The sequence below is a fragment of the Scleropages formosus genome, chromosome 18, assembly GCF_900964775.1.
Source record: "Scleropages formosus chromosome 18, fSclFor1.1, whole genome shotgun sequence".
NCBI lineage: Eukaryota > Metazoa > Chordata > Actinopteri > Osteoglossiformes > Osteoglossidae > Scleropages > Scleropages formosus.
Genome location: NC_041823.1, coordinates 23,355,633 through 23,365,472, shown reverse-complemented (window position 1 = coordinate 23,365,472; position 9,840 = coordinate 23,355,633).

Here is a 9,840-nt window from a genome sequence, read left to right as displayed (position 1 = left end):
CATTGCAATAGCTGCGGCCGAAGGGAAACAAGTACGCCCGCGAACAGAAGGACTTATTTTGCATATATTAAACATTTTAAAATGGTTAACTCAGCAACGCTCCTTCTAATATCAACCGAATTGAAGTCTTTTACCGGGCAAGATGTAGAAGTACTCAAGTTGAACTACAGGTGGCAGTAGGAAGCGGCCTACGGTCGGGAGGTCCGCGGTTTGAATCCCGTATAAAAAGGTTGGCAATACGTCAAAATAATACAGTTACTATGTAACTATCATTACAGCTTTATATAAACCAAATGGACACAGAGGAAAGAAACAAAAAAAGCTCCCAACTGAAATGTAAGGGAGAAAAAAAAACCTCTCCAGGTCCAACTGCCAGTGGCTGCCCCCTCCCCCTTGCCATTCTAGACAAAACATTTACATTTATTTATTTAGCAGTTTCTTTTCTCCAAAGCAACTTCCAGTGAACTCTATGTAGCGTTATCAGCCCACATACCTCATTCACCAAGGTGACTTACACTGCTAGATACACTACTTACAATGGGTCACTCATCCATACATCAGTGAAACACACACACACTCTCTCTGTCACTCATACACTATGGGTGAACCTGAGCAGCATGTATTTGAACTGTGGGAGGAAACCCACGCAGACACAGGGAGAACATGCAAACTCCACACAGACTGAGCAGGGATCGAACCCATATCCTCTCACACCACCCAGGCGCTGTGAGACAGATTTTAGAAAAGATTTTAAAGCCAATTTATAGCTATTTATAACATTGTTGTTAAATGCTAATAACCTGATGTTCACACAGGCACATCTAGTCCACCACCATGGCAGGCAGTGAGCAGCTTCCATCGACATGGACTGCAGGTATCTGGAGCCGGTCTCCTCGGGTGTCCTCATGGGGTCAACATTGTCCAACATTACGTAATACTGCACATCACCTAGATCACAGAATGGCAATAACACACACACACACACACACACACCATGTAGAGTAGGGACACGTGATGCATGGGGCACACATGATGATACACAAGATGTACGGGGTCACACACGGCTCAGCGTGAGGACGTGGTTCTATTTCTTAGAACACAAAAGCCCTTTTCCGCGACAAAGCGCTTGTAGCTCTATACTGCAACGGTTAGGAGCTAAGTCTTGAATCGACTGTCATCGCAGAGTAAAACACGCAACACGATTTCCACAGCAGGGCAAAGCACGCGGGAAGAAAACGTCACTTTCTCACGAGCGTCACTTTTGTTTTGTTCACAGTTGACTAGTTGTGTTATTAAAAAAAAAAAGTCACTTCGCAGATCACTTGTGATCATTTTATTACCGAAAACGCGCGTCAGTCCGCAGCGCGGGTTTCCACACCGATCAGTCACTGAAAAGTGGTAGGCTGGAAACACCCGTGAAAAGCATGAATTAATGGCTTTACAGACTGAGGTATTTTACTGTCTTGCTTCCTTACTTACTCTGTACACTCACTTGGTTTTCACAAGGATGTGACCCCGGGTTTCCATCGGCTGGCGCCATACTACAGATCCTTCTCAGCGCTGTCCGATTTTTAATTTTTTTTTAATGCAACCCTGTCCTTGAACGGTGTACAGCTCCGCTGCGTTTATCCGGCGAGAGGATGAGAGACAACCGTGTTTCTGTTTTCCTCGCCACCAGAACCGGGATCGCACACACACCGCAACCACCTCGTCCACAGGCCACAGATCAATAAAAAACACACACTTGCTCTTTTTCCTCAGATAGACGAGCACCTGCACTGTCTGCTACAGCAGCACTTCCATGGGGTGAAACGATAACCACTGTTAACTTGAATTTTACCATGAGTTACCATGTTAGGCAGCTTCACCACGAAATATCCATGTAACAACAGCATGCATGGTGTTATGACAGTATTAGTTCAGGCTTTGTACAATGGTCGGAGGTTCTAGAGCAGGAGCGGGATTCGAACAGGATTCAAGACTGCAAGGTGACCCTTCAGCACTGCGCCCCCTGCTGCACCTGACCCGAATCTATAGTCGGAGGTAAATGGAGCAGAGATGAAAAAGTGAACATCTATCATTAGACCACCCTGTTATGATGAGCACTAGGTTGTAGATGGATCAATACGCTGACGACACGCGTGGAAGAGGCTCCGCAGCTGGAGGCCAACGGGCACGCGCGCACAGCCCCGAGATATTCATTCTCCACGCTGCGCTGGACCTGCGCGCACTTGCGCCTAATAAACACCGTGGACAAGAGAGCGTGATGAAAAACAGTAGGCAAACGCAACTTTACACTCCATCTATAAAATAAAAACCGATGCTCTATCAAACACACACACACGTCTAACTCCTGGAAGTATTTGGTGCGCTGTTTTGCTGCATGATTTTTTTTTCATAACAGAAGTACTCGGATGGACGCTTGTGGAACGTCCTTTCTTCTTCGTCCTCGACTCGTACTTAGACAAAGGAATGAATCCAGTTGGTTGTATTTACAGCTGTTCTAAAAATAGCGCAGAGGAGGCGACTTCCCCTTTCCACACCACTATAAACGAGTTTCGCTCCACTGGAGTGGCCGTGCGAGCCTCGGTCCAGTTCACGCGCTGCGGTAAACACACGGGGATGCATTCGGACCTCATCTGGGCGGTTCGGGAAAGCGAGAACACGCTAAGAAAGCACGGTAAATGCACACATACAGCATGCAGAAGTGAATGTGGCAGATATTTTATAATGATTTTAAACGTCTTAGTATGTCGGGCGGTTTTTTCGGAGAGGGCTTAGATTTTCATCTAAGTCTGTGAGGGTTCTAGATCCTTTGCAGGGTGGGTGTGCAGAGTAAGAGTAAGCAACCTTTTAGTATGTCTTTCCACACTGGAAAAGGTTGAATATTTTAATATCTGATTCTACAACAGAATCATCTAACTTTTAACATCTTCTAACTCTAGATTACTGTACTAGCTTAGCTTTTGTGCTGCTTTCAGCATTATTACATTTTCGAGTTAAGATGAATTGGCAGAAATTTGAATCACTGCCGTGACACTATTTTTCACTTGCCTTTTTTTCACTCCAGTGTACCATATGCAAGGTGATGCATTAGTTTGTGGATCTGAACACCTTTACATAGATGTGTGTTGATTTATTTTCTCTACTTTGTCTTGCAGAGGCTCCCAGGTGTCTTATTTGAAGAGCCAGTCCAGGGACAGTCAGTCCATCTTGCCAACAAAAGTTACCATGCAGGCAGTACAAATGAAGCCAGAGCTGATGATCCATGAACACGTGATTATGAAACTGCTGACAGGGATAGCTGGCTTTAGTAAGTGTTGCATTCTTGGCTGATTTTGTATTTACCCTACAGAAAATGCCCAAAATCTGTATTCATCATTGCTTCTAAAGACTACATCCATTTGTGATATTAATGGATCTATTAACTGTAAATAGTTTAATATTGTAAATTGCTTTGGAGAAAAATGTCAGCTAAATGAATAAATGTAATGTAGTGGAATGTAATGGTACTTTTCTTATTTAGGTGCCAGGTTCCTTGTTTTCGCAATTCTCTTTTTGTATTTAAAAGCATCACAAGTGTTAAAAAGTGCAATTCTATGTCATTTTTCTTTAACTTGTAGTAATCAGTGTTTTATGAATCAATATTCAATAATATTAAACTACTTTGTGTCCTGTTTAAGAGTTGAATTTCAGCCTTTGTGCTGATGAAGATAAGTTATAAGGTGTCCTTCAGTTTGCCACTAAATAGCCTAGTGGCACAAAGAGCAATACATACATACACACACACTTTCTGAACCACTTGTCCCATATGGGGTCACAGGGAACCGGAGCCTACCCCGCAACTCAGGGCATAAGGCCGGCGGGGGAGGGGACACACCCAGGACGGGATGCCAGTCTGCTGCAAGGCACCCCAAGCAGGACTTGAACCACAGACCCACCAGAGAAGAGGACCTAGTCCAACCCACTGCGCCACTGCACCACCGCACTACCACACCCCCCACAAAGAGCAATATTTTAGGCTAAATATATTAGGCTAAAAACATCAGCTTTGTTGTCAAACCTGTTTTTATTTTCAACTCAGCAGAACCATTAAGGTCTCTTACAAACTTTACCAAGTATGGTACCTTTTTTTGTGCTTGGAGGATACTTAATCAGTATTCTGCATAAATATGACTAAGAAGTCTTATGTGGTTCTTTATGGCTGAAAATTAATCAGGGCCACAAAATTACAAAATGTTATTGTTCTTTCTAACAGAGAGTGCGGTGGCGCAGTGGGTTGGACTGCAGTCCTGCTCTCCGGTGGGTCTGGGGTTCGAGTCCTGCTTGGGGTGCCTTGCGACGGACTGGCGTCCCGTCCTGGGTGTGTCCCCTCCGGCCTTACGCTCTGTGTTGCCGGGTTGGCTCCGGTTTCCCGTGAGGGACAAGCGGTTCTGAAAATGTGTGTGTGTGTATATATTGTTCTTTCTCATGTGTTGTCTGGTTGTTCAGAAAGTAAATAGAAATCAAAACTTTATGTGAAATAAAACCAGGTTGGACCATTGCATCAAATGGAATACGTTGATTTCCAGTACTTTAAACGTTAAAATCAACCGAAAATGAAACCATGCTTTTGAGTGGAGCTTGCCTTTAAATAAGAGCTGTTTAAATAAATGAAGCATAAAGCCAAGAAGTTTCCAGTTCAGAGTAACATCTATCAGCACACAGGGTAGACAGTAACCAACTCCGGTTTCTATCCCCAGATCCAGATGTGGCGACTGACAAGGACAGATCGGCATGGCTCTGTGTCTTCCCTAGCACCAAAGACATTTCTGATGTCCTGAATAAAACCTGTTCAAAAGAATCTCTGCTAAGGTTCTAAGGGACCATGAAGATTTATTGAACAGAATGAAATATTTCTTTAGACAGGATATTTATCCATCCATCCATCTTCCTCCGCTTATCCGGGGCCGGGTCACGGGGGCAGCAGTCCGAGCAGAGTCCTCCAGACTTCCCTCTCCCCGCACACCTCCTCCAGTTCCTCTGGGGAAACCCCAAGGCGTTCCCAGGCCAGCCGGGAGACATAGTCTCTCCAACGTGTCCTGGGTCTGCCCCGAGGCCTCCTCCCAGTGGGACAAGCCCGGAACACCTCCCCAGGGAGGCGACAGGATATTTATTTGCACCCAAATGCCCAGTAGTGGTGCACTGCAGTAGTCAAACCATTTTGGAGCGCGGACACACACACACACACACACACACACACACACACACACACACACACACACTGTCTGAAACTGCGAATCCCAAGCAGGGTTGCAGTAAGCCGGAGCCTAACCTGGCAACACAGGAAGTAAGGCTGGAGTGGGAGGAGACACACCCAGGATGGGATGCCAGTCTGTCGCAAGGCACCCCAAGCAGGACTTGAAACCCAGACCTACCGGAGAGCAGGCACAGGCCAAACCCACTCATTTTGGAGCAGTAATGAAATTTTTTACATTTGAACATTGAACCAGCTAAACTGGCCAGGGGTAATCTTGCAGTAGTAGGTTTATGAAACAGAGCTGCAAAGGCTGCTTTGTTGATGCTTGTATAGAGCAGGACAAGCTTTTGGAGCAGTACCAAATTTTTACTTGTTTCACAAAGAAAGTAGAAGTAATGTAATATCCTTGCTTGTTCTATTGGTCTGTACTCTTCTATTTCACAAGGGTGCAAGCTGAATTGCAAGGAAATGAAAGTAGTTGGGACAAATGTAAACAACACATGAAGTAAAATTAATTTTTCATTTTTTGTTTGAAGCTTTTGCACTGCTTTATGCAAATTAAATTTAAATAAAGAACAGAGTTTCAATATTTGTAGTGTCTTTTCCATTTTTCACCCAAGCACTCAGCAATGTTTAGCAAGTGACTATAAGGCAAAAAGGTATCTTGGTGTCTATTAGCTTTCAAGCATATATTGAGGCTATTGTTTTACTATTTGCTGGACTGACAAACAGAGATTTTATAACACAATTCAATTTCACTTTTGAGACAAAAACTGTGAACAGAACTCTGTGTCAAGTTACATTATAGCACATACAATTATATACAGTGCATAATACTTGATAATAAACACCTACTTCACTGCATCCAGACATGGTGTTATATTCGGAGGGTGAGCGTACTCTGTACTTTGTAGAGTTAACAGTGCTGTTCGAGGATACTATTGGAAAGGCATCCGAGCGGAAACTGTTAAAGTATGTTGACCTGCTGGCAGAGGCAAGGGACCGTGGATGGCGGGCTCATGTGAGGCCAGTAGAGGTAGGTGTTAGAGGGTTTGTGGCTAAATCAGCTACAGCATTGTTGGGGTAGCTCGATATCAGAGGCAGCTCGTTAAAGGCGGCGGTGAAGGAGCTGTCTGAGGCAGCAGAGAAGTCAAGTCAGTGGTTTTGGTTGAAAAGAGAGCAGGGTAGTTGGGGTTACAGGCTGGAGAGAGGTGTGTAATGGTGGAAAATTAGTGGCAGGTGGTGAATAATGGGAGGCAGCTGGTAATAATTAAGGAGGTGTGGCTTTGTTAAATAGAATAGTTTAAATTTGTAGAGTGGCGTATTAGTAGTTGGTTTGGTGGAAGGTATGGTTGTAAGGTTAGAAACTTATAAAGCTGTAGTTTAACTGGTTGAGTTAGTGGGGTTGCAGTATTTGTTGAGGGTGAAGGGTATCGAATATGTGTGTGGAGGGGGGGGGGGTGTCTGGAATGCTGGACTGCACTGCTGAGCCTTCAGGAGGTGTTGTGGTCCTAATTCAATGAAACACCAACGAAGGGAGGTGCCCACTTGACAACCTTGATGAAATACTCATGTTGGTACCTGGCTGGTGTGGTTTGTTGGTTGGTGAGTTAGGCTTGGTCTGTTGATTTGGCTTTGTTGGGTTTGGTTGATGTTTTTTTTTGTGTTGGTGGTTAGCCTTGGTTTGTTGGTTTGGATTTGGGGGGTGTGGTTTGGTTGGTTGTTAGACTTGGTTTGTTGGCTTGGTTTTGTTGATGGTATGTGTTGATGGTTCTGAGTTGATGTATTAGACTTGGTCTGTTTGGTTTGATGGTTAGTTTTTGTGTTGGTGGGAGTAGGTTTGGTTGGTTTCTGTTGGTGGTTGAGACTTTGTCTGTAGGTTTAGCTTTGGGTGTGGTTTGGTGGTTGGTTATTGTTAGGGGGTTGGCTGGATGGCTGGTTTGTTGGGTTAGGCTTGCTTTAGGTGTTTTGTTGGTGGGTGTGGTTTGGTGTTTTGTGTTGGTGGGTTAGGCTTGGTTTGGTTATTTGTTGGTGGGTTAGGCTTGGTTTGTTGGTTTGGTTTTGGATTAGTTTCGGTTTGGTGGGTGGGTTAGGTCAGTTAAGCTTCTTGGTTTCAGAGCATGAAGATGTATGTTGGCTATGCTGGGTGTTCTCTGTGGCTTCAGGTTGATGGTTGGACTGGGTTACAGCTGTTGAAAAATACCCATGGGGTATAACATCTTTTTCTGTGTATCTTGAATGTCTGGTTTATGTATTTACTGTATTTTTCACTGTTATTTTAGCATGTACCCTTTCTACTTATAAAAAAAGGTTTACTGTAAAACAGTATGCTGTGTTACGCCAGCAACAGTGTCATAAATCTCATGTTTACCACATCTCTTGACTCCATTGTTTTTCCTTGTGCCATGGTAAGTGCCCAATACAGGTATACCATTTTTTAAAAATCTTGTATACTGTATGTTTACTGTACTTTTTATGTTTAGATATCTTTAGATACACAAATACATGTATACTTACCATTGTGTTACATTTGCCTACAATATTCAGTACAGTAACATACCGTACAGGTTTGTAGCCTAGGAGCAAAAGACTATACCATATAGGTGTGTAGTAGGCTCTACAATCTAGGTTTGTATCAGTACACTATGATGCTCTCACAATGACTAAATCACAAAATGACACATTTCTCAGAACATATCCCCGTCGTTAAGCGACACATATCTGTATATAAACATGAGAACTCTCGGAAAGTCAATGGTGGACTTACACAAAATGCCAAAAAGGTGACTTTTGGCTTCCTCAGCTGCACATGAATAAACTGCTGTGCTGTGCTCTCTACAGCGTTAAGTTGTGTGATGAAGCTCACAGACCAAATAATGAAGAGAAGCAGGTGGCTCACAGAGTGCACGCTGGAGGAACATGTGCCAGTGTTCATCCCATTGGGGTTGGCACGGATGCTGATCTTCCAGTTATAGATGTACCAGTTGTTTAACTGGCATAAACAGATAAAAATAGGATGAAATGAATACTAAGTGACCTTATTTTTATCCTCCACAAACAGCATTTCTTCAAATGAGTATTCTGGTGACCCTTTTGTTTGGTTCTTTAAAGACTGGGACAATCTGTCCATCCTCCAGAGTGTCTTTGTAGGAACAATGGGGGAAAGGCTGACATTTTCACAAAATAAATTCATAATGCGCCATCGGCTTCTTCTGTCTAATGCTGGGGGGAAATCCTGCAGAACTCATTCCTAAGACGAGACCCCTGCCTCCAATGTCTTCTGTTTTTTGTTAGAGCAGAGAGATCGATTCCCTCTCATGTTTGCAGTGGTGTAACTAATTAAACTCTTGGGGCTTTCATTCAAATCACATCCTTAATTCATGAGTATGGGTGAGGGTTACCAGTGAATTAATTTTCTGAGAAATCATTACTTTGTCAGATGTCCTTGTGCCTGCTTCATGTGAACGAATACATCACAGCAAAATTAAATGGGGGGACGAAAAAAGCAAGAAAAAACTGAAATGTTGTAATATAACATGTTTATTGTGCCAAACAGGAGAGGCAAAGATGACGTGTCAGACAAACAAAGGGTAAAGAGATGGATATGAAGCATGCTTGCATTGTTTTCGAATCATGATGTACTGTTTCCATCCAGTCTGTGACAGATATATTATTCATCCATATATACAAAAGGGAAAAGAACAGAGTCTGAATCAGAATATGCTTGGACCAAAATGTGGTTATGTGTTTTGACCACTAACAGTGAACCTTTTAATACTAGACTCTTCGGAATGGGATTTTGTGGAAATGACAAAGCCATGAGCAAAAATATGTAAAATAATATGCAAGCATTTGGAAAGCATGAGAAGGAATAGGAATGCCAGGTGAAAGCTTAAGGAAAGAAAGAAGGACAGGTAACAAAGTGAGCAGAGGCACCATCTCTGGAGTTGGAGATTACAGGTTTGAATTGCACCCCTGCTTTAAGCAAGGTACCCACCCTCAACTGGCCCCATTAATAATTAAGCAACTGTATACATTGGTAAATTTGTCTAAGTAGGTTAGTGTTGTAAATTGCTTTGGAGAAAAGAGTCAGCTAAATGAATAAATGTAAAATGCAGCCTATATTTAGAATATAGGGAGGGAAAAGCCCAGAGAGCAGGATCAACTGGACAAAGGTAATAAAAGTGGTCTGGCCCAGATGTTGGCAGTAATGGGCATCCAATAAAAAACTTGAACAGACTTTGAGAGGTCTGTTTACACCTGTTGGAAGCCCAACCAGATACAGCAGGTGGTATCATGTTTCAGACAGAACTTGACCATAGCCAGGCCAAGAAACTGAACACAGCAATTGTGAGGAAGGGGTGTGTTGTCCCCTCCGTGAACCGCCACCTTACCGTGGTGGAGGGGTTTGAGTGCCTGAATGAGTCCAGGAGCTATGTTGTCTGGGGCTATATGCCCCTCGTAGGGTCTCCCATGGCAGACAGGTCCTGGATGACAGACGAGACAAAGCGCGGTTCAAAAACCCCTTATGAAGAAAAAATCAAGGCTTTCGTTTACCCCGCCCAGTATGGGGTCACCGGGGCCTCACCCTGGAGCCAGGC